This window comes from Leptonychotes weddellii, chromosome 11 (assembly GCF_054177405.1).
Source record: "Leptonychotes weddellii isolate Sample4059 chromosome 11, ASM5417740v2, whole genome shotgun sequence".
NCBI lineage: Eukaryota > Metazoa > Chordata > Mammalia > Carnivora > Phocidae > Leptonychotes > Leptonychotes weddellii.
Window position 1 is genome coordinate 57,154,299 of NC_138379.1, and position 24,513 is coordinate 57,178,811.

Consider the following 24,513-nt stretch of genomic DNA (forward strand, 5'->3'; position numbering starts at 1 on the left):
CGTCTCATGGTTCGTCTACCTCTCCGATTTCCCCCCTTCATTCTTCCCCTCCTAGTAGTAGCTTTATTTTTAAGTCTCTGGTTCTTCCTACTTCTTTCTCTCTGACCCTCTCAGACTCTCTGGCTTGCTCATGTTCTAATCTCTGGCAGATTCAGCCCACAGATTTCTTCAGAATGAACTTCCCCAAATGGCCCAAAATGATGAGGCCCTGGAAGCCTCCAGCCTCCTGATGGGCACTACTCAGACTCAACAGCCATGTGCCCCTGGGCAAACTTCTTGGTGTGGCCTGAGGCGATGTCCTACAATCAACCCCCACAAAGTAAACAGAAATTTATCTTTCTTAAACTCAGGGAGAACTCGGGCCCAGCCAGAGGAGAAAAGAAACATTTCCCCAAGAAAAGCATTTGAAGAAGTCAGATAAATTGAGATTAAACTTTTGTAAAAGTTTAATGGCAGAGATGGTGCAACAAAATGGTCTGAAAATAGAGCTCAGGCTTTGTGAGCTGCTTAACCACTAAACTTCAAATTCCTTCTGCCTTATTCTTCCATTAGGAAGGCCAAAGCCACCAAGAGGAAAAAGAAGAGTGTGGTGAACCTCACAAATGTATTGAAAAAACGAGTAAATCAACAGAAATGTGAAGACAAAAATCTTCTCTAAAAATATGATATTCTCTGCCTTGCTCTTTTTTTTTTTTTTTTCACCTTAGATACAAAGGAAGGGAGGGGAGTGAAAGAAAACACCAAGAAGATCAAGGAAAACTCCTCAGCCTGCAACGCTTTTTCACTTCCAATTCTGGGCCTGTAATTATTTTATTCCCCAAAATAATGGCTTTCAAACACCACTACTACCTAGGCTGAGATACAAGGGAAATAAATGATACCATCATGGGGCTTAACTTTATTACATGTTCATTTTATTAAATTTACGCACATCAGAAGCACAGAAAATTAACCAGACTTCAACATTCGTTTAAAAAGAAAAGAATTACACAAGAAAACCCCATCAGCTTAAATCTTAGTTTTCATTTCAATCCCACAGAGCTGGTAAGGAAAACCATGTTTCCATCACCTGGATTTATAAACTAGTTTCCATCAGCCGTGGGAATGAGAAGTTACTCACACCACAGCTCTCAGCCTGCTGCACCATGCAGCATTTGCATGTACTGAAGGCAGTATCTTCTTATTTGGGTATTACTTCTTATTTGAGCCAATCAGAAGTCAAGGTATGTTGGGAAGTAGGGGGAGGTGAGGAAAGGGCAATTGAAGCCAGGAGAAATCCCACGCCCACTCCACACTGCAGTCACAGCCTGCTCCCCCCACACAGTGAAAAGCACGTGAGTGCCCCTGAAAGCTGGAAGACAAAAGTACCAAAGAGGTCTACTCTGTGGGACTCAGTCTCACCTGAGGATAGAGGTTTTTGTAATTGGAAACAAGATGAAAACAAAAAGACATTTACTAAATACTAGAGTGGACAGGACGGAGTTTCATTATGAGCTCAAGCAAACAACACAGCTTGTTTGAGGGCAGCTAGAAATAAAAACCCTCTTTAGGGATAGAAAATAGAAGAAAAAGTGGGATTTCATTTCTTCCTTAAATGAGCATTATCTGGCAAATGTCGAGTATCCTCCTAGGAGTAAAAGTCCTTGTCTACCATTTTTATAAAAAGAAAAGCAGATCTTTAAACAATTTTTGCAGAAACTTCTTCCATTCTTCTGTTTCTGAAATAATGCAAAAGACTCATTTTTAAGATTTTTTTTTTTTTTAAGTAGACTCCACACCCAGCATGGACCTCAGTGTGGAGCTTGAACCTGCAACCCTGAGATCAGGACCTAAGCTGAGATCAAGACCTGAGCTGAGATCAAGAGTCAGACACTTAACCAACTGAGCCACCCAGATGTCCCTGATTTTTAAGACTTTAAATGAGATTTTTAATGATCACACAAAGTTACAGAAAGTCCAAATTGGTCCAGGAGAATTAGAGAGAGTAAAACATCCGTATTTTAATTATGAGATCTATCAGAGGCCACAGGAGCTTAGATGAAGTCTGGACTTCTTTTTCTCCAAAGAGGTTATATACTAAGAGCTCTAGGTCACTGAAGTCTAAGAGCCAAAGGTAATTTTCATTTATCTATCTCTTAGTAGGATGTAAGTAGTGCAATGCCTAGCTCAAAAGGTACCCACTGAATGAGGAGGGCTAAATGAAAAAATAAAATTGTCTCAAGGAAGGCCTAATGTTGGACCCAACTATGCTACCTAAATAGCAAGAAAAAAAATCCTATTAATATCAGCTTGGTTTGTAATAGCCAGAAATTAGAAATAACCCTGATGCCCTTCAACAGGTGAATAGTGAAAGTGTGGTATATCCATATCATGATACTACTACTAAGCAATAAAAAGGAACAAATTATAGCTATATGCAATGACTTGGGTGAATCTCAAGGGAATTATGCTGAATGTAAGAAGCCAGTCCCCAAAGGTTACACACTATATCGTCCCATCTATATGACATTCTTGAAATGGCAAAATTATAGAAATGGAGAACAGATTAGTGGTTGCCAGGGGTTAAGGATATAGATAGCATAGGTAAGAGGGAGATGGATATGGTTATAAAAGAAAAATGGGAGTGATCCCTGTGGGGATGGAACCAATGAGTATCTTGGTGATGGTGTTGGATACCTGCGATAAAATTGTATAGAACTTAATACACAGGGGCACACATGATATTGTGCATACATGATATTGATGTCAATATCCTGGAGGTGAATAGTATACTATAGTTGTGCATGATGTTACTACCATTGAGGGAAACAAGGTTAAGGGTACACAGATCTCTCTGTATTATTTCTTATAACAGCATGAGAATCTACAATTATCTCAAAATAAAAAGTTTAATTTAAAAAAATATCTTCAAGCAATCTCTCCTCTGCCACCATCGGCACCACTAATTTGAGCCTCTGTGTTTGTGTGTGTGGTTAACACATGAAACCTTTCCTAACCACCTACACAGATTTCTCCCACCTCATACCAATTGTTTTTTGTCACCCAATCTAACTCCTGTTCTTACATTAAGGATAACTATTTCAGTACTCTTCTCTCCTCACCATGAATAAAAGCTCCTGAGATAGAGCCCATGTCCTAAACCTTTCTGATACCCTCTCAGTACCTAGCACAATGCTGAGCCTAGAGACTGAATAGAAGTGTTTTGAATAAATGAATAAGTGAATGAAAGAATGTATACATTTTCTACTCCCCATCGTGGAGCTGGATAAACCAGAAATTCACAACGCTTCTGCTCCAATTTTCCGAACTTCAAGAGGTCAGTGACAGCTGTGCCCACCGCGTTACAGGCCCGTCACGAAATTAAAGGCCATCTGCAGCTGGGCGACGTAGTAGCAAGCACATGCATAGATTTTGTCAGAGCTGCACTGATTATTTGCTGTGTGATCCTGTGGCAGCTCATTTCTCTGCACCTCAGTTTTCCCATTAGTAAAATGGAGGATAATACTTATTTTTGCAAGGTAGCTATGTGAACGAGACATGGTGTACAAAAACAGCCAAGCTCAAGGCCAACCTACGTAGAAGCTCAAGAAATGTTTATATCCTTCCACTGATACTTCTAGACACTAAAGTTTCACTTCATAGTTCAAAATGGTAGCCAATTCTGAGTAAGTTTATGTCTTTTTAAATAAGTAAGCAAGTGTTCCCTTCATGTCGCACCTTTCTCTGAAGATCTGACTTTGCTTCCATTTACAATGGCAGAAGTCACATGGACAAAATAAATGGAGCTGGAAGGTGGACTACATGGGAAGAGACCAGTTTGAGTGGAAGCTAATCAGGGCACTTATGGGTAGCTGTTAGGGTACCACAAGCCCCTCTCCCCGTAAATCACTACAGAGGGCTTGTCTGGGGCTGGCTCCCCTCCCCCACGGTTCCATGCAGTGGTCCTGCTCAAAGGCAGCTTAGACACTTGGGGAAGGCACCCACAAAGTCTGCTGAGCACAAGAATGATAGGCTGGCGGTCCTGAAGGGAAGGAGGAACTACCTATGTTTATTTTCTCTGCTAGGGAAGTATTTGTTTTCAGGGTAAGTCTACCGCTTCCTTCTCGGGGCTGGGAGTGCCTTGGTCCCTTCTTATCCTGAGGGTGATAACTTTTCCCCTAAGTGTGTAGCTTCTGAAAACATATTTGCTCTGGATGTGTCACTGGGTCATGAGGAGTTCTCTGAGAAATACTTTACACATGGGTGTCTCCAAGCCCAGGCAGTAGAGATATTTGCTGATCCATGAAGCAGAGATGGACAAACACTGGATATGGTTCCAAGGTCCACGTTTTAAAAGAATATACTAGCTCAGTTGGTCAGTCAACAGCATTTTGAGCCTAGACTATACACTTGGCCTGTGCTAGAAACTGAGGAAGAGTCATGCATGACTGTGACAGAAAAGGTCCCCTTCCTTTATGGAGCTTGTATCTAAGTATGCATACTCACATGTGTTTGCTTAACTTCTACCATAATGATCTCGCCTGACACAAAAGCACATTTTGTCAAAGAAAAGGTCTTAAAAATAGATAGAACACCATTCCAAGCACATTCTCTATAACTAACAGAAGCGTCTGAAATAGAGAATATATAAAGATATGTATATAAATGTATGTCCATCTTAAACAATGAAGTGTGGCATATCCCATAGATTTCAGAAAAGATGAATGTGCTGTTCAGAAGAATTATAAATTTTAAAGTTTTATGAGCTTTATTCTTTTCCTTACTTATACAATGAATGATAGCCTAAACTTACTAAATGATTACTATGTGCCAGGCACTATACTAAGCCCTTCAAAAAATCAGCTCATTTAACTTTTAAAACAATCAAAAGTGATGTACCTAACAATTTTCCTATTTTGTAGACGAGGAAACTTCAGCTTACCAACACCAAGGATATAAAACCAGAATCATCTGATTCAGAACCAGTATTCTTGACCTTCACAATAAGCTCCACTACTATACGCTTGCTTGTTTTAGAGAAGGCCAAGGTTATTATTGCTATTACCGAACTAAGAAAGTATACGGTATTGATCTTTCAAACATATTTAGGTTGCACCACACAAACTGTCAATATACAAATGTTTTGTCCCACGGAAATGGCAATTTCACTTGGTTCAACCTAATATGATATGAAGACACAGAATGGCAAGTGCCTAGCCCCCGCACAGACCCTAACTAGCTGTATGACTTTGGGAAAATCATTTAAGATTTGTAGTCTTCACTTGCTTGACCACATAAAATGAGGAGATTGAGCTGAATGCATCCTTAGTCCCTTTCCATTCTATAATTACAAGAGAACAAGGGGGAAAAGCACCGTAATTCATCTGTCCAACAATTATTTATTAAGTGACTACTACCTAACATTGTGCTTTCTCTTTCTTTCTAAATTCATCTGCATTGTAAGGACAGGCTCCCAGCAGCTTCCTCTGATCCCTGGGTTCCCACATGTTAGAGAGAAAGAACAGTTTGAAGATCCTTGCCAGTCTGCTATTTAGGGAAACTGAGGTGTGCCCTATGGTGTGGGCAGCTCCTGCCCCATCACACTTCCATGGTGGAAGAGAAAACCAAAGGACCCAGAAATCACTTCAGGAGAAAGAGATGAAGTATGATGTGGAAGAAGAAATGGGACATGGGAACAAACGTGTATCTTCCAAGGCAAAGAACTCTCAGTAAATATTGTGGCTCACAGGGACTTCCGAAAAATATTCCACTCCTTTCTGAACTTCATTTGCACCTCTTCAGGAAGACAGTCATATAGAAATTTAAGTTTAAAGCAAAAGAACAAGCAAACAAAAACTCCAGAAAGGAAGAACCCTCAGCTTTGCTGGATAGAGCACTTGAGCACCTAGTCCCAACCTCTGCAATGATTGAGGACTGGGAGTGGAGTGTTTCAGAAACACCTACTGCAGGCCTGGAGACTGATTCCATACCTGGCTGTGCTAACTCCTCGTCTGGACTTATCATTCAACTTGCCTCTGCTTTAGTTTCCTCATCTGTAGGAGACTGGGATAAATCATCTCTCAACATCTTTCCCATTCTAAAGGTTGACCAGCCCTTTATCAATGTTCTTACCATCTAATCTGCCTTCTGTTCCCTTCGCACTGTCCACTGTGGACACAGCAAACAGCTGTTTTCCACCACGCCTACAATAGCTCTTCAAATACATACTTGAATACTCTTATGAGTGCCCACTTCATTGCCTCTCATCTGGCCTAAATCAAAGTCCTGGGATGAAGTGAGGTAAGCAAGATACTGAGAGTAACTCAAGTGGGCTAGAGTTACTCAAGAGAGTAACTCTAAACTTTTGAGCTCATAAGGAAGAGAATACATGCAGCAAATACTGTTTGCTCTCTCAACTTCTTCACACTGAGACCCAACACTCTCAACCTCATTCCCTGGGAGTTCTACCAGTTGTTATAGGAATACAAAAGCTGCAAGAGAAGAGGATTGATAACCCTGACATGCTGACAGTCTAGCTGAGATCGAATGTGCACACAGTATGGAACTAGTGAATTCTACAGGACAGATTACCATTATGTGCTACATTTAGGTGCATACCCAGTAAGAGTCAAAGAAAGCGAGATGAACAAGGTCAGATGAGGGGGTACAGTCTGCTCCAGGGAAAGTCTATTGTTCTATAAAAGATTAAACTCTATGAACCATCAAAAAAGACTCACTTGCCAGGGAAACCATGTCACCAGCCCAGCCTCTAGTCGGAAGTGGTTTTCAAATGAGCAGTGACCCTGGGCTCTACAAAGAGAGCTCCCTCAAACCTACTCTTCTGGCATAGTTCAGAATCAGCTACCTCTCAGAGGAACGGAGGCAGCTGACAGCCAAGTGTCCTTTGCCCTTCTGTCTTCTATTCTAAGTCGGGGTTGCTCATTTCTCTCTTAACCTGTAGCTCAATTTTCTAGTCCATTTAATGCAAACCATTTTTAAAGGAGAATCCTATGAAATGTGTCACTCTAAGTACCCTCAAGTCTCCAGAAGGATTTTTTTTCCTCTTCAAACAAATACCTTTTAGAAACAATAAACCAAAGAGAAAAAACGATTTCACAATAAAAGTAATCATAAAAGCAAATTGTTTGTTAATAAACTGCATCCCCCCCACCCAGATTCTTAGTTTCAGAGTTGTTGTTTCCTCTTCATTACAAAATATAAATACTTATAAGGAAGGAAGTCATTTGAGAATTGTTATTAATCAAACTCTATGTCTTGAAGATGAGTCATTTCTTTTGAGACTGAATTAAAAATCTTCTCCAGTAGACAGACACAGAGAAAAGTTTTAGCCATCTCAAATTTTGATAACATCCATGAAATGTAAACTGATATATCTCACAACCAGTGTTTTATAAACTTGTCCTTAAAAATCAAGGGCAGGTTCTCAACACTTTCTGTCATGGAAATTGTTGCAACAGGCAAATAAATAGGCATTTCCACAGTTAAGGGCTCACAGCTGTCACATAATTTAGTTCTGCACAAATGAAAAATCCTATTACCAAAAAAAGGCTGGAGAATCTGTGGCTGGAAGCTGGCAAGCAATTGCATTTTCATATTGTTTTAGTCAGTACGCTCCCTCAATGCAAATATGAACCCTGCAAAATATTTAATTAAAAATAACTATGTGGTTTACGGACACCTGGGTGGCTCAGTCGTTAAGCATCTGCCTTCAGCTCAGGTCACAATCCCAGGGTCCTGGGATCGAGCCCCACATCAGGCTCCCCACTCAGCGGGAAGCCTGCTTCTCCCTCTCCCACTCCCCCTGCTTGTGTTCCCTCTCTTGCTGTGTCTCCTCTCTCGCTGTGTCTCTGTCAAATAAATAAATAAAATATTTTTAAAAAATAATATAAAATAAATAAAAATAAAAATAACTATGAGGTCTATAAAACAAGTCCAGCACAACTGGAAACATGTCAAAATAAGAAGTTAATCCTTTGCTATCTTTAAGTGATGATGCTATAAAATTCATTAGAGAAAAGAGCTCACAGTTCCTCAATTCCCATGCTCCAATGACTCAAAAGTGCAGATTTAAACTCTAAAGGACAATAGAACAAGCAGTAAACCCCCTACCTCCTCAAGGTCACAGAGTAGACTTTCATAGCCCCAAACTCAAAAGAATCCAAATTCCCGAATAAGCATCATAGGTTATCTCCATGAACTGGCTCCCCATTGAGGGAACTTGAGTTTACAAAGTCTAATCTGCTTATGTGGGCTTGATTTCTACTATTTGATAATTTGAGGAAAGAAAAAAAATCATATTACTGGGGGGAGGACAAGACTCAAATATGAATTCTCATTTCTTTCTGATAAAAATTTAAATAATTATTTGAGGTTTACATAGAAGCGAAAGAAAAAGCAGAATTTCCAGAAATTGCTCCAGGAATTCATGAAAAGTGGAGTCCTTCATCTGCAATTTCCTTTTAATAAATAAAATCAAGAAATACCACAAAATAGATGGCCTTTAAAAATGCCTAGGCTCCCTCGAATGATATTTGACAAGAGCACCAAGACCATTCAGTGGGGAAAGGACAGATTTTTCAACAAAAGGTCTTGGGAAAACAGGATATCCACATGCAAAAGAATGAAGTTGGGCCCTTACCTAACAGCATATACAAAAATTGACTCAAAATTAATCAAAGGCCTAAATGTAAGACCTAAAACTAAAAAACAGAAGAAAACACAGGGAAAAAGCTTCATAACATTGGATTTGGCAATGATCTCTTGGCTATGACACCAAAGGATAAGCAACAAAAAGAAAAAAAAATAGACAAATTGGATTTCATGAAAGTAAAAAATCTTGTGCATCAAAAGACACTATCAACAGAGTAAAAAGGCAACCCACAAAATGGGAGAAAATACTGAAAATCATGTATCTGATAGGGGATTAATACCCAGGATATATAGATAACTCCTAAAATTCAACAACAACAAACCCCGATTCAAAGTGAGCAAAGGACTTGAAGGGACATTTCTCCAAACAAGACCTACAAATGACCAATAAACACATGAAAAATACTCAACATCACTAATCACTTGAGAAAGTTTAAATTAAAACTACAAGATATCACCTCACATCTATTTGTTTTTTTAATTTTATTTTTTTATTATGTTCAGTTAGCCACTGTACAGTACATCATTAGTTTTTGATGCAGTGTTCCATGATTCATTAGTTGTGTATAACACCCAGTGCTCATCACAACACATGCCCTCCTTATGCCCATCACCCTGTTACCCCTCCCCCCACGCCCCTCCCCTCTGAACCCCTGAGTTTGTTTCCTGGGGTCATAGCAGCAATGTCCACAATAGCCAAACTGTGGAAGGAGTCGAGATGCCCTTCAACAGACGAATGGATAAAGAAGATGTGGTCCAGGGGCGCCTGGGTGGCTCAGTCGTTAAGCGTCTGCCTTCGGTTCGGGTCATGATCCCAGGGTCCTGGGATCGAGCCCCACATCGGGCTCCCTGCTCAGCGGGAAGCCTGCTTCTCCCTCTCCCCTCCCCCTGCTTGTGTTCCCTCTCTCACTCTGTCTCTCTCTGTCAAATAAATAATAAAAAAAAAGAAGAAGATGTGGTCCATATATACAACGGAATATTACTCAGCCATCAGAAAGGATAAATACCTACCTCACATCCACTTGAAAGGCTACTATTAAAAAAAACCCCATAAAATACAAAGTATTGGCAAGGATGTGGAGAAACTGAAACCCTTGTGCACTGTTGGTGGGAGTCTAAAATGGTAGAGCTGCTGTGGTACACAGTAACGCAGATTCTCAAAAAATTAAAAACTGAATTACCATATGATCCAGTAGTCCCATTTCCAAAAAATTGAAAGCAGGGTCTCAAAGACATGTGTACACACATGTTCATAATATTATTCACAAACGCTAACACATGAAAGCAACCCAAGTGTCCAATGATGGATGAATGGATAAACAAAATGTGGTATATACAAAAAACTGAATATTACTGAGCCTTAAAAGGAAGGAAATTTTGGTATATTTCACTAAGTGAAATAAACCAGTCACAAAAACAGAAATACTGTATGATTCCACTTATATGAGGTGGTTCGTCAAATCATAGAGAGAGAAAGTAGAACAGTGGTTGCCAGGGGCTCGGGGAAGGAGAGAACAGGGAATTATTATTTAGTGGATATAGAATTTCAGTGCAAATGTAACTGAACCAATGTGAGTTCACTCCTTAGTGAGTCACAGAAACTACACCAGGTGAGTTGTCACACAAAGAAAAAAACTTTATTTGCAGCAAATAAGGAGATCACATGGAAGCTTCCAAAGCCATGACTCAGAGAGAGAGAGAGAGAACGGGTACCTTTGGTTTAGGGTTAGGGTGAATATTCAGATAGGGAAGCTCTGTCATCCTATGTAGAGGCAGGCATATGGGCGTACCTGTGCCTTAAGGAAGCATGCCTATACCTATACTGTATGTGGTGTAAATGAGACCGGGGCTCCTCTCTGGGCAGAGATTTTAGTATTACAATGAGGTAAAGGTAATTGACGGTCATTCCAGGCGTCAGGCCACTGGAGTCAGGGGTTTAGCTCAAAAGGTCTGGGTGGTCTGGCCTGCAGGTGTCATCAAGGCAGTCGGCATCACCTGAAGTGTGGTTTCAGGTTTCATTTGCCTGAGGTAAGAGGAAAACCGGAAAGAAGAGTTTAAGGAAAAACGTTAAGACAAAGGTTAGTGAGTGACAAGCAGGTGGGCAGTAAGGTCAGGTCTTGGGGTCTAGCCAGTGACAGGAAGAGTTATGGAAATGGATGGTGGAGATGGCTGCACAAAACTGTGGATGTGATGCCACTGTACACGTAGAAAAGGTTAGAATGGGAAATTTTGTGTATTTTACCAACATTTTTAAAAAATGGGGATGGGCGCCTGGGTGGCTCAGTTGGTTGGGCGACTGCCTTCGGCTCAGGTCATGATCCTGGAGTCCCGGGATCGAGTCCCGCATCGGGCTCCCTGCTCGGCGGGGGGTCTGCTTCTCCCTCTGACCCTCCCCCCCCTGATGTGCTCTCTCTCTCTCTCATTCCCTCTCTCAAATAAATAAATAAAATCTTTAAAAAAAAAATGGGGAAAATGCCTACATTCCTAGTTCCTTATAATACCACTAGGGAGAGGTCAAGTGGCTGTTGGTTATCCACATTTATGTTTCTGAATTACCACTCACTCTGTGACCTTGGGCAAGCGACTTAGCCTCTCTGCATGCCAGCTTCCTCATCCACAAAATACCTACTTGAAAGTGTGAGGTGAGGATGAGATGAGTTTGCATGTGTAAAGCACTTAGTCTAGTGGAGTAAACACTATATATTCGCTGTTGTTGTTACTATCACCACCACTAAATCTATTCTCCGTAATCCAAATAAAATTATATCCTACCAAGGAGAAACCATTTGCATTTCATTCTCTGAAAGATGATGGATGGTCCAGCCCCAGGTTCAACATCTGATCGAACAATAACTGAATATTCCCTTCCTCAGCCAGAGCGCACTCATGGGAACTGCATCCTTTGGGCAGCAAGAGAAGTAAGATACTTACGCCCAACTGCATTCATTCAGCTAACGTTAACCGTGTACCTAGCCGAGCATCATACCAGATGCTGATTTTATTTGCTCATGGTCAGCACCTGCCACTGCCGTCTCTGGAACCCAAACCCTTGTCTCCTTATTGAACTGTGCTGATCATCTTAAAGAAATGTTCTATAAAAGCATTTCCCAGGATGAAATTAACAAGAATACAAGAGGGCACCCTCAACTCTCCATTTTATTTTCCTCCCTATAGTTGTATTAATAATAATTTTTTTAAAAAATGAACTCTACATTTCTTTCAAATTTAATAAAGCCAATTGTTCCAAAATAAGTTTTTGCCCAAAATCTGTCAAGAGGAAGACTTCAGGGAGACTTGGCAAAACGACGGAGCAGACCCTCCCCAGCCTTCCCTGGGCAGGCACATAAGCAGAGGCAAGAAGGTTGCTAGTGCTGCGCCCAGAGACCCCGGGACTGGGTAGGAAGGGCACACACGTGTACGGAGCATACTTGAAAGCTACCCTCCTCTCAAACTTCTGGCCGGGCACCAGCAGCGAACACTTCTCAAAACTTAACATTGACAGAGACCCAGATAAGATTTAGCCACTTGTTAAAGTGATAGGATGATGAAGTGATATGATGATTAATTATTATTTTATGAAGTCACAGCATGTGTTCAGGCAGCACAAAGGTAAAAAAACAAAACCAAAACCAAAAGCACTGCTTTGGGAGTCAGACCTGGGCTTGAGCTCCAGGGCTATTTCATAGCTGTGTGACTCTTGGCAAAGATTAACTTCCCTAAGTTTCATTTCCTTATCTATAGTATATGGCTTAAAATTCCTGCCTTTGAGGGTCTTTGTGGGGATTAAAGGAAATGATTCACACCACACACCTAGCTCATGTCTGACACAACAGAAAGCCAACAGGCTGGATGCTCTGCCCACTCTTCATTTTCAGGAAAAAAAATGTCCCAAGGAACTCAACCCTTGATTTAGAGGAGTAATGAGAATGGATCCCAGGCAAATATTGCCCCTAATTTTTCTAAGAGCCTAGTTCTGATAACTGATATTTTTTGGGACTCTGACAGTACTTGAGATGTTATTTTTAAAAATTCAACAAAATCTTCTCCAGTAGCTCTTTCTCACCCAGATTTTAGAGTGGGCAATCAAGAAGCTTTCAGCTTTATTCTGCAGAGTACCATATACATTCACAAGACCATGTACATATTGGTCTTATGAACTGGGCTCCTCTTATGTAAAAACCAATAACCTCTCTGAGTGTTTCATATCTCTGAAGTCTTGGCTTTAAAAAGAAAAAAAAAAGTATTGGCTCTGCATTTGTGGCATTTTACTAGGAGTTAGTTGTACAGATAGGTAGTCAGGGTCAGAGTCCCCAGTGAGAAAATACGGAGTCAGGACAGCTAAGATAAAACAGCACTGACATCCTGTTTTGCAGCTTAGACAGGACCACACTGACATTCTGCTTTGCAGCCTTTGCAGAAATGACTTCTGCAAAACGTCCTAAAATAAGACAATTAACCACAAAAGCATTTGTCAATATCTTGGGCAAGGGGCAGGTAAGACCTAAGCCCCCAGATATCAGCAAAAAAAGACCATCAGCACATGGACATTAACCCAATAGGTAGATAGATACGTGACCAAAGCCCTGATTGGCATGACTCAGCACATCCTGATTGCTTAAGGAAGTTCCGCAAAAGAGCTCATAAAAACTCCTAAACTTAGAAACTCCGGGGGCAACTCACTGGGGACTCCCTCCCTCTCTGGGAGCTTTATACTCTTGCTCAATAAACTTTGCTTTGCTGCCCACCACTCTTTGTCTGGTCTACCTCTTCATTCTTTGAAGTGGCACGACCAAGAACCACAGACACTAAAGGGACAAAAATCCTATAACAATTTCATGGTGTATTGAGGGGATCCCCAAGAGCATCCCCAGGTTTTAATGCTTTATTAAGAGGACTCATAAGGCAGCATATAGCCATATGGCTATGATTTGTTACACTGAAAGAATACAAAACATAATCAGCAAAGAAAAAATGTAGATGGGGTAAAGTATGGGGAAAACCAAGCATAAGCTTCAAAGAGTCCTCTCCCAGAACAGTCACCCAGGATACACAAGTTCTGACAACATGTGTGAAATGTTACCAACCAGGGATCTCATTAGACATTCAGTGCCCAGGATTTTTATTGGAGACTGGTCAGGTAGACACTCCCTGCCTGGCATGTAACCAAATTCCAGACTCCCAGAAGGAAAGCAGGTGCTCAGCTTCAACTGCACTGTTTGCACAAACCTTTTAAGTAGAGTGAGCTACTCTTACCATTTAGAGTGGTGTGAACCCTTCTCAAATCCAAGTTCCCAGACACCAGTAAAGGATCAAGCTTGTAAGCAGGCCTAAGGATAAACAGTCTCAGACTTGCTGTGTGAATTCTTTCCTGCACACAGGGGAACAAAAATCCAAATATCTAATTAATACCCGCCCACTGATCACTAAATTCTCAGAGCCAATTGATGTATTGAAATCCTTAAAAAAACCACGGTGAACATAATTCAGTGCTTCAAAATATATTCATTCAGCATATTTGTATGGTGACAGCCTGCTGTGCCCCAGGCATTAAGGAAATGACAAGTCCCTTAGTCCCCTTCCTTTAAGAATTTTCAGACCAATAGGAAAGATAAGAGAAGTACGTAAAGAGTGATAGCACAAGTTGGCATGGGATGATGGCCATAAAAGAGGTATAAACTGGGCCGGGTAGGGCAGGGAGAAGAAACTTCCTGCTGTGATGAACCAGGAAGTTCTGGTAAGAATTGTCATAGAGCTGCAGTTTTTTTGTTTTTTGTTTTTTTTTAAAGATTTTATTTATTTATTTGACAGAGAGAGAGATAGCGAGAGCAGGAACACAAGCAGGGGGAGTGGGAGAGGGAGAAGCAGGCTTCCCGCCGAGCAGGGAGCCCGATGTGGGACTCGATCCCAGGACCCTGGGATCATGACCTGAGCCGAAGGCAGACGCTTAACGACTGAGCCACCCAGGCACCCCTAGAGCTGCAGTTTTAAGGACAGGTAGGATTTGGAAGTAAGTGACAGGCTAGGAAGAGCCCAAGAAGGAGAATAAAAGTGTCACTCCAGGCACAGGAAGCTATGTGAACAAAGTACAGAGGCCGCTAGAGGGAAAGGGGAATATGATTAGACTAGAAGACAGGGTTCATAGAAAGAGGTAATAGAAGATAAGAATTAAAAACAGAGGCTGGAGGGGTCTGGGTGGCTCAGTCAGTTAAGCGTCGGACTCGGTTTTGGCTCAGGTCATGATCACAGCTTCGTGAGATCGAGCCTCATCAGGTTCCACAATGGGTGGGGAGTCTGCTTAAGATTCTCCCTCTCCCAGGCGCCTGGGTGGCATCTGCCTTTGACTCAAGCCATGATTCAGGGTCCTGGGATTGAGCCCCACATCAGGCTCCTTGCTCAGCAGGGAGTCTGCTTCTCTTTCTGTCCTTCCCCCCACTTGTGTTCTCTCTCTCTCAAATAAATAAATAAGTAAAATCTTAAAAAAAATACTCTCCCTCTCCTTCTGCTCCTCCCCCTGCTCACGTGCTCTCTTACTCTCTCTCAAAATAAACAAAATCTTAAAAAATTAAAAATAAATAAAAAATAAAAACAGAGGCTAGTATCAGATCAGTGAAGGTCTCAAATGTCAGACTGAGATTGTCCTTTATGTGGTAGGTAATGGGGAGCTCATGTGTGTGTCTGTGTGTGTTTTTACTTTTTTAATCATGCTACTTTAGCATGATTAGTGACTATAAGCCAAAGGGCTTTCTCAGTAAACTTCACAACAGTCAAAGAAGGCTGGAAGTAGCAGAGGAGATGAAATATAAATATTATTTGGGAAGAACACTGGGAAGGAAGCAGTAACAACGTGCCTCAGGAAATGCATGAATCAAACAAGACTCAAAGTTCTTAAACAGAGTTAATTTGTGCAGCAACCCAAGAATGCTGAGAAAGACAGGCAAAGGTAAAGGTAAAAACTAATAGCATGGCAGAAAATTCAGAAGACATGTCTAGAACTCCAGTGGAGAAGAGGAACCAATGCTCAGGAGAGAGGCTGTGGTTGGAACCAGAAACATGGCAGTTGCCAACCTAGAGTCTCAACTGGGGGTGGTTGAACTCAACAAGCGAAAGAATGCAAAGAAAAAGCACAGAAAAGGGGCTCCCGGGTGGCTCAGTTAAGCAACTGCCTTCAGCTCAGGTCATGATCTCCATGTCCCGGGATCGAGCCACGCATCGGGATCCTGCTCAGCGTGGAGCCTGCTTCTCCCTCTCTCTCTGCTACTCCCCCTGCTTGTGCTCTCTCTCTCTCCTTCTCTCTGTCAAATAAATAAATAAAATCTCTAAAAAAACAAACAAAAAAAGCACAGAGAAGAAAGCAGATGACATTGTGCTTGTCAAGTGAAGAGAGAAAGAGCAGTCAGGCTGGAAAATGAACAGTAGTGTGTCACAAAGCTGGGGAAAGAATTCCAGGAAAGAGGGAGCTGTCCACCTAGCCAAGTGCCACAAGGAGCAGAGGCTGAGTGGGGCAGAGAAAGGGGCACTCGCTAGACTGGGTAACGGGCATGTCACCAGTGACCTTTGCCAATCAAAGACAGAAAACCATCCCACAGAAAACTGTGTGAGAGCCAAGGCCTCTTGTCACTGTAAAAAAGAAGGTGAGATGAAGTTCTGGGGCTAGAGAAAGTAGTAGAAAGAGGACCCAACCTTCAAAAGAAGAGATGGTTGTAGAGACACGGTGTCTGAACAACAGTGGCATTGGCTGCCTGCCCCTTCTCTTTCGGTGGGCAGAAATGAGGAGATGCTCAGGGATAGTCAAAGGTGTTCCTCACCACCCAAAGGACAGGGATGATTGTGCAAAGCAGCCACTTCCTCAGCCAGCCATGGTGGACAATGGCAGAATGTAGGAGGAAATGAAATGCAGAACTGCCCTGGCCCTTCCAAGGGGACACTGGTGTGAGAGTGGCGGAGCCTCCATCTTCAGTATCAGATGTATCAACAGAAAAACCTCCCTGTCAGAGGCAGATGGTTCACTTTACTCCAGAATTCATCATTTGCAGGTCACTAAATGTTCCTCTTGAGGAAAAGTGGTCCTCTCCACTGTTAGAAGCTTACCTGTCGGTATCCACCAGCAGGCACAATATTTTTCCCCAGACACACAGACCCATTGGTAACAGGCATTTTTGAGAAGCCAAAGACTATACAGGGCAAGTCCACAGCTATGCATTTCTTTTGCCTCGAGCCAACAGAACTTGGCTCTTGAGCTTGACAAATAGTTAGCACTTACAAACACATACATACACACACACTGAGAAGTTCTCTTTAGACAGACTACTTCAGTTCAAATCCTGACTCTACCACTTACTAGCTTTATGATCTGAGACATCTCATAATCTCTGTTTTCTCATCTATAAAATGGGCTTAACAATAGTACCTATCTCATAAAGTTGTGGTGAGGATTACATGAGCTAATCTGTGTGAGTGTTCAATAACTGTTAGCTATTACTATCTCTTTTGAGTCTCACTATAATTCCATGAAGTAAAGCTAGGTAATCATTAACATCTATTACTAATAAGGACACTGAGGCTCAGAGAGGAAATACTTGCCTAATTTTCACACAGAACAGGACACAAGGCAGGATCTTAAAATAGCCCAGTCTCCTCAACAAGCTGCACAAAGCTCTCCACGATCAGCTGACTGCCTACCTCTCTGGCCTCAGGTCCTTCCAGTCTTGCTTTGAACATAAAATTGTGCCCATCGCACAATTTCCTGCCCTTAACTTTCTGATCCCTATTCATCCATCAATCTCCTCTCAAGTGCTGCCTCTTCCAGGAAGCCCTTGGCACTTGATCCCCCTTCCCCTCATGACCCCACCTCCTTCCTCTCTCCTTACATCTATTAACATCACATTGCATGGTAATCACAGAGGTCTGTCTTCCCCATTGATTTCTGAGCCTAAAACAATTTCTGGCATATGATGAACACTCAGCAAGTGTTTGTCCAATGAACTCTTGCCTCCAAACTTGATACTCTTCCCACTAGTGCATGCTTCCCCCTTTATCAACAAATGTTCACTATTTAGTAATAGTCTAAAAAGAGGAGAAACAAAAATCAACCAATCATACTGCATTTAAATATTAAAACTAACACTTGGTCATCGTAACTAGAAATAGTGAAACACACAAATACACCATTCAAAGACCTGACCCCCTCCCTTGTGCCTTTGGTCTCAAAGGAAAGAGACCAAACCCACATCTATCAAGGACTCTGCCTAGGCTCCATTAACCCAGTGAGAAGGACCTGCACTTGCCCTAAGAAGAAGACAGGTTCAGGGCGCCTGGGTGGCTCCGTTGTTAAGCGTCTGCCTTCGGCTCAGGTCATGATCCCAGGGTCCTGGGATCGAGTCCCGCATCGGGCTCCCTGCTCTGCGGGAAGCCTGCTTCTCCCTCTCCCACTCCCCCTGCTTGTGTTCCTGCTCTCGCTATGTCTCTCTCTGTCAAATAAATAAATAAAATCTTTAAAAAAAAAAAAAAAGAAGACGAAGAAGACAGGTTCAAAGATCTCATACCCTAACACTCCCAGGGGAAATGCCTTCAGGAGTTTTGCGTTACCTGTTGCTCCCTGCGCACCACATGTCAGCCCAAGACTTGCTTTCAGTTCTTGACTGCTCAGAGAGTGATCCTGGGGAAAGCTTATCAGAGAAGGAAAAAGCAAGCACATCTACTCCATCCTCACTTCCTCACACACCAAGCAAACCCTGGTGCTCAGCTCCATGGTAGGGTCACACGTGTCCCTGCAGAATCTGGCAGCTAGAGCCACATCTCCCCACACCCTTGGTTCCCAGCCATCACCCAGATCATGTGGGGAAGCAGGTGTCTTCTCTACATCTAGGCATCTCTAGTAACCAAGGCAAATCTCCCCAATGGCTCTCCCCGAGGAACTCTGGGTATAGATCAAGTTTTCCCTCTGGTCTGGATAAAGCAGACAACACTCAGGAAAACATAAACACAGACCCAGAAACACACAAACACAGTTGTGTGTACTTGTGTTTGACCCTGACTACTGAAGGAGAAAGGCCATCCAGTTTCTTGCAATTTGTCCATAAATGATTGTTTTGTGGCCCAAGCCTCCCTGCTTGTCCCCTGAGGAAATTCAGGGACTGATAACCACAGCAGCACATGTGGAGCACAAGACATTCAACAAATCACTACCCAAATTCAGCATGCACTGAATCTTAAACTCAATTCTGGAGATTTGAAAAAAAAGTCTTAATATCTTTCTGGATCTAAGCCTCAATCACTTGCCAAAAACATCCCTGGTCCTTTACTGAAAAATGGTTACTTAGCTCCAAAGCAGAGCATATTTATCCTTTTGGAATAATACGGCTCCAAGTGGTCCAGTCCATAAATTAGGATATGGAGTCACTATTTTCCTATACATCTGTTCCTTCTTGTAGAAGTCTTGAATTAAATAGCAGCCCCATCTCTGTAAGAACTTTTTACAAAAAGCTTTAAAATATATTACTTTATCTGGACCCATAAGTCCAAAGAATTGTGTCTTCAATCAAATCCATCTTCCATAACTTGGGCAGTGTTTTTGTTTGTTTGTTTGTTTTTAAAGATTTCATTTATTTATGTGAGAGAGAGAGAATGAGAGAGAGAGAGAGCGAGGCAGGGGGCAGTTCAGAGGGAGAAGCAGACTCCCCACTGAGCAGGGAGCCCAATGCGGGACTCCATCCTGGGACTCCAGGATCATGACCTGAGCCGAAGGCAGTCGCTTAACCAGCTGAGCCACCCAGGTGCCCTAACTTGGGCAGTGTTAATCATTTCCATAATTTAGGCTGTTTGTCCTAAAGAGAAATCCAGTTATCTCACTCACAAGATTGAGTTTGGCCTGGTTTCACCATTGGGCTTCAGCCCGACACATGAGCAGCCCCTCCAGCCACAACTTCTCGGCCCTACATGCCAACACCATGGTCTCTCCCCTGGTATCCCATGCCCTTCCTAACTCTGTGCCACTGAACATGAAAGTCCTTGAACCTGTCCTTTCTATCCCATCCCCTTCTCAATCTAGCAAACTCCTCGTGGGCCATGGTTCCACCTCATTTGTCACCCTCCAACGTTCCCAGGCAGTGCTCTCTACAATCTCACAACAAGCTGTATGTATTTCCACTAGAACATTTACATTGAACTGTAAGAACTTTTTACCATTGTCACCCTTATCATGGGCATTTTCTTGTTCTTTTTTTAATCCCCAAAATCTGGTTGTCAACCTAATGATTAAATAAAAACCCTATAAAAGAGTGGGGCAACTATCATCAGCCTCTGTTTTCTATAGGTAGAAGTGGAAGCACCTATAAAATTAAGAGATTTGAAGAAGTACAGTTGGATAATGGCAAAGCTTGTACAACGGGAACTCTCAAGAGCCAACAGAGGCATCAAGGGGGAAGAGAAGAGAGAGGGAAGAGAACGGACACTGAACAGCGACTCTGTGCAAGACACAATGTTAGACCTTTTAATATATCCATTATCTAATTGATTCCTTAGAGCCACTTTGTGAGAGATGGAAGACAGATATAATTTTTTCAGAAAAGAAAACTCAGATTCAGAGGGGTTAAGTTACTTGTTCAATTACACAATTAATAAATGGATCCCAGGTTTAAACTCAGTACTGTCTGACTGCAAAGCCAAATTGATTCCACGACAGTGGCCTCTATAGGGAACATGCACTTCCAGACTCACACTTGCCCATGGACACAATCCAGAAACACTTTCCTTGCTATAGCCCCTCCCCTATCACCATGCTGGCCACTGTGCTTCCCACGATTCTGGCTTCTGACTTTCCACCTATGACTGCACCTCATCCATCTGCTACTTACCTTCTAGCAACAACACAGGGATTATATTTGCAGAAAGGTGGTATGATGCTATTTCAAAAACACCTACATATGCATGCTATCAGAGTAAAAAAGTGCCATATTTAAGTGGTCTGAGTAGGGTACCTGGTACAAAGAATTCTGTAATAAATCTCTACAACATGTACAATATGAAGACCAACTTTGTTTTTACTTAAGTTCTTCACATATTCTTTCTCATTTATCAAGTTATAATACCCCAAAATAAAATGTAATTGGGGTCTTCCAGAAATTAAGCATAAAGAAATAATTACTTGACAGTTCTCTAGATCATATTTCACTTATTCTGGTCCCAGGCAATCCTGCTTCTTAATTGCCAAGTAGGCATCTGTCTCCTTAGGCTATGGTATGTTAGGAAAACCAGATTTTTCTCCTGAAAGACTTATATCAAGTCCATCATTACTGTTTCTATGGTAACAGAAATGTTCCAGGTTTCCTAGAACAGTCCCAGTTTCAAATATAATAACCTGTTATGAGCCTTATGCCAAGCAATATGCTTCAATACAGGATTCGGTAAATGTGGATATAACATCCTCCCTCTAAAGAATACCCAGAAAGAGGCAGCACTTGTAAGGGGATAGAGCACAGGTTTTGAGCCAAGGGAAGTAACTGGAATTCAAATGTTTGTTTTGCCATTCACTAACTGTTGACCTTGGGCAATGTACTTAACTTCCCTGCTTCCATTTCCTCATCGGTAAAATAGGTAATCATCATCTAGTTCAGAGAACTGTCCTTCCAATTAGATGAGCAGTGGCCTGGCAAGGGACTGACACATAGTATGTACTCAATAGATAGTAAGCATTCTTTTTATCACCATGTTCTTGTTATTATTCATAACATCCCCAAAAGGAATGGAAAAGATACAGTTTTGCTCTTCTAAGCAAAAGACCATAAATTATGTGATTTACCTGATGTAAACAGAGCAACTACCTTACTTCCTAAGACACAGCACTTCAGTTACTATATTACAGCCCAGGATTGATACTGAAATGGGGTGTTAAATTGCTGACTCATCACTTTGTAATCCAGTCTCACCCCCAGATATTTCCTGCAAGACTTAAACTTAATGACTGCTGTCTCTAGGTAATAAAATTTCCTGAATTTCATGCAACAAGTTCATTTTCAAGTATTATCTTGTATGGTCAAAATATTTGCCAAGCTATGCATCCTCATCCTGCATCTAGAACTGTTTTTAGCTTCTTCCTTCCACGAACGAGAGTGGAAAGCTATGAGGATGGGTGAATGTGACCTTCTCCTACTTTACAGACAATTAAAGTGACATTTTTGCTTGGAAAGATTATCTTCTAATGATCCAAAGCCTGGGCTCTAGAGTCAGACTGCCTGGGTTCAAATCCCTGTCCCTCTTCTTATTAGCTATGTCATCTTGGGTAACTTATTTAACATCTGTGCCTTAATTTGATCATCATCAAAGGGGAAAAATAATAGTACTCAAAATAGTATCAATAATAGACTACTGCGAGGATTAAATAAATGGATGCAGGTACAGTGCTTAGAACAGTGCCTAGTACATAGTAACTGCTCAGATATGATCATCATTTACTTGCCTCACGGGGCTTAAAAAAGCAATCTGAAACAACTAGATATAATGAAATATGTTATATTAGCAACAAAGGACATACCAGATCAGACAAAAATACTTTTGAAATAACTTTTGAGGAAGATGAATCCTACCTAAACAATTACTATCCCCAGGGGCTGTCCATGCAGTCGATCCATAGCATTTGCCCCTGAATGCCTGTGGTTTCAACTATTCACAAGGCATCTTGAATACATGTCACATAGAAACAGTAGTTACATCAAAAATGGCACCAGACAGGTATGAGGTGGTGAGCCCTTGGCTGATGAGTCTTTGGCCAACCACCCAGCAAAGGCATCTCAATCCGTTTTTGCTGTTTCACTGATTAAATGTGACCTCATTTAATGCTCAGAGCAACTTTGTGAGGCAAGTATGATCATTCCCATTTTAAACACACAGGAGAAATGATATGCCATGGAGACAATTGCAGACTTGGGGTAGCAAATATCTCAGGATGCATACCGTGAGCATGTGCCAAGATGGGAAATGTGAAATAACCCTAGAACCCACTCCAACAAGGGTCCAAGAATTAAACTGAAAATGGAGACCCCTTACTCCTAAAACTCAAATGACTAGTCTAAAACAAGCAATGGTAAAGAATCTTCCCTAATAAATCTAACATTACATAGTTCAGTCTTTCTCCCAGTGCAGATTGCTGGTGCAAAGGGTGGGAGTGGCTGAGGCATGGATCTGACTGAGCCACTTGGCTTGGCCTGGGATCCAGCCCCTGCCCTCAGCCTCGCAGCCCTATGTTTTAATTAGCTGACTCAGCCAGTGGCAGGAGAGCCCAGGCGCCTGTGGCCGTGAGTAATGGTGGCACAAAACACATCTGTCTAATCAGAAGCTGATGGCATCAGTTCCGTCAAGATTTATGGTAAAACAATGCTTCTGCAAGGGAAAAAAGAAATGTCTAGTCACCCAGATGTTAAGCAATGCCTGTCTTTCTCCCTCTGACTTGGAATGCAAATTTGTGGAACTGTTTACTGGGTCTTATACTCCTACCCCTCAAGTATTTCTTGGTGCTTTTACAGAAAAAGAAGACTTATATAGAAATAATAAACCAAATCCATTTCTACTAGTAGTGGCTTTGAAGTGTCTAGAAAGTATGGCATTAGGAAATGCTTTTATTTTGGCCTTTTAAAAAAATCTCTATTGTCATTATACAGGATAATGCACAGGAAAGTGTTTTCATAGGGTGTAAGTACACATTTCACATATATAAAGACACCACTGCAACCACCCGGCAGTCACTGTACCATATATTTCAGCAAAAATTTCATTTCAGAAAAATCATTCATTCTTTCATTTGTTCATTTATTAATCCATTAAAAATACTAAGTTCCCATTGAGTGTTAGGCAATGTAAATGCAGAATGAAACTAGACGGTCTAAGTCTGTGGGGGCTCAGTCTTTTCCCAAATTGGTCTTTTCATCTCCATCATATTCCAGCCACACCTGGTACTCTCTGTTCTCTCCTGTCTCTTTCCCTCCTTCCTCCCTGAATCTCCCTCTCCTTGAGCTCTGAGCCACTCAAGAGTGTGCTTCTCCCACATTCTGCAAAAGTCATGGCACAAGGCCAAGTACACACATAGCCTTATTGCTAGAAATAACCTGCTTTCACTATACACTGTCAACCTTCCCCAAAGTTACCAAAAGTAGTTCTCCCTCCCAAAAATCTAAGGAGGTTTTAGATTAATAGTAACAAATAGATGAGCAGAAACAATTCTCCTCTTAATGATCTATGGATCGTGTCTTCTGCATGAGGGTGTCAGCTGGGGAGACGCTTAGAATATCATGAGGGGCACCAAAAGCTGGAAGCAACAGGAAGTGGAAACATTTTCCCCACACCTGATTTATCTGGATGTGGTAATTCTCCACCAAAGTTCCATCTGGGCAGACATAGATGAAAAATGACCAGAATCATAGATTTTTAAGACTCGAAGGTACCTCCTCTGGTCCTAATCCCTCCACTTTATAAAGAAACCAAGGCTCAAGGAGAAGATATGGCTAAGATTACACAGCTCGTCTTTGGAGGAGGAACAGAAGCTGAGACACCTGCCTCCCAATACAGGGCCCCTTCCGGAACTGCCAGGATCTGAGAGCATGCATGCCTGGGAGCAGCCCTTGAGGCAGTGGCTCAAGGGCCAGTATTCAGCCATGCCCCTACAAGCACCCTGTCTTTCCAGCTACTCTCACTGCTTCTTCCTTGTATACCTCTACATTGCTTAAGGCAATTAGAGAAAGCCCTGGGATTCTAGGACTCTCTGTGTCAATGAACAGCTCCCTTGAATGGCAAGCCTGCTTTTATTCTGTGAAATGGGACTATTTCCTGTCCTTTTTTTCAGTTCAGAATTGTGATGATGATCAACGAGATGCTAGC

General features: G+C 41.9%; 1 protein-coding gene across 1 annotated transcript in view; it reads right to left on the reverse strand.

Moving 5' to 3' along the window:
- The window catches only part of SYTL2 (synaptotagmin like 2), a 133,091-nt gene that overhangs the window by 86,632 nt on the left and 21,946 nt on the right, over positions 1 to 24,513 (reverse strand). Inside the window, exon 5 of the mRNA XM_081798973.1 lies at positions 13,903 to 14,017. The gene's annotated coding sequence lies outside the window, so the exon portion shown is untranslated. The remainder of the gene's footprint in view (positions 1 to 13,902; positions 14,018 to 24,513) is intronic.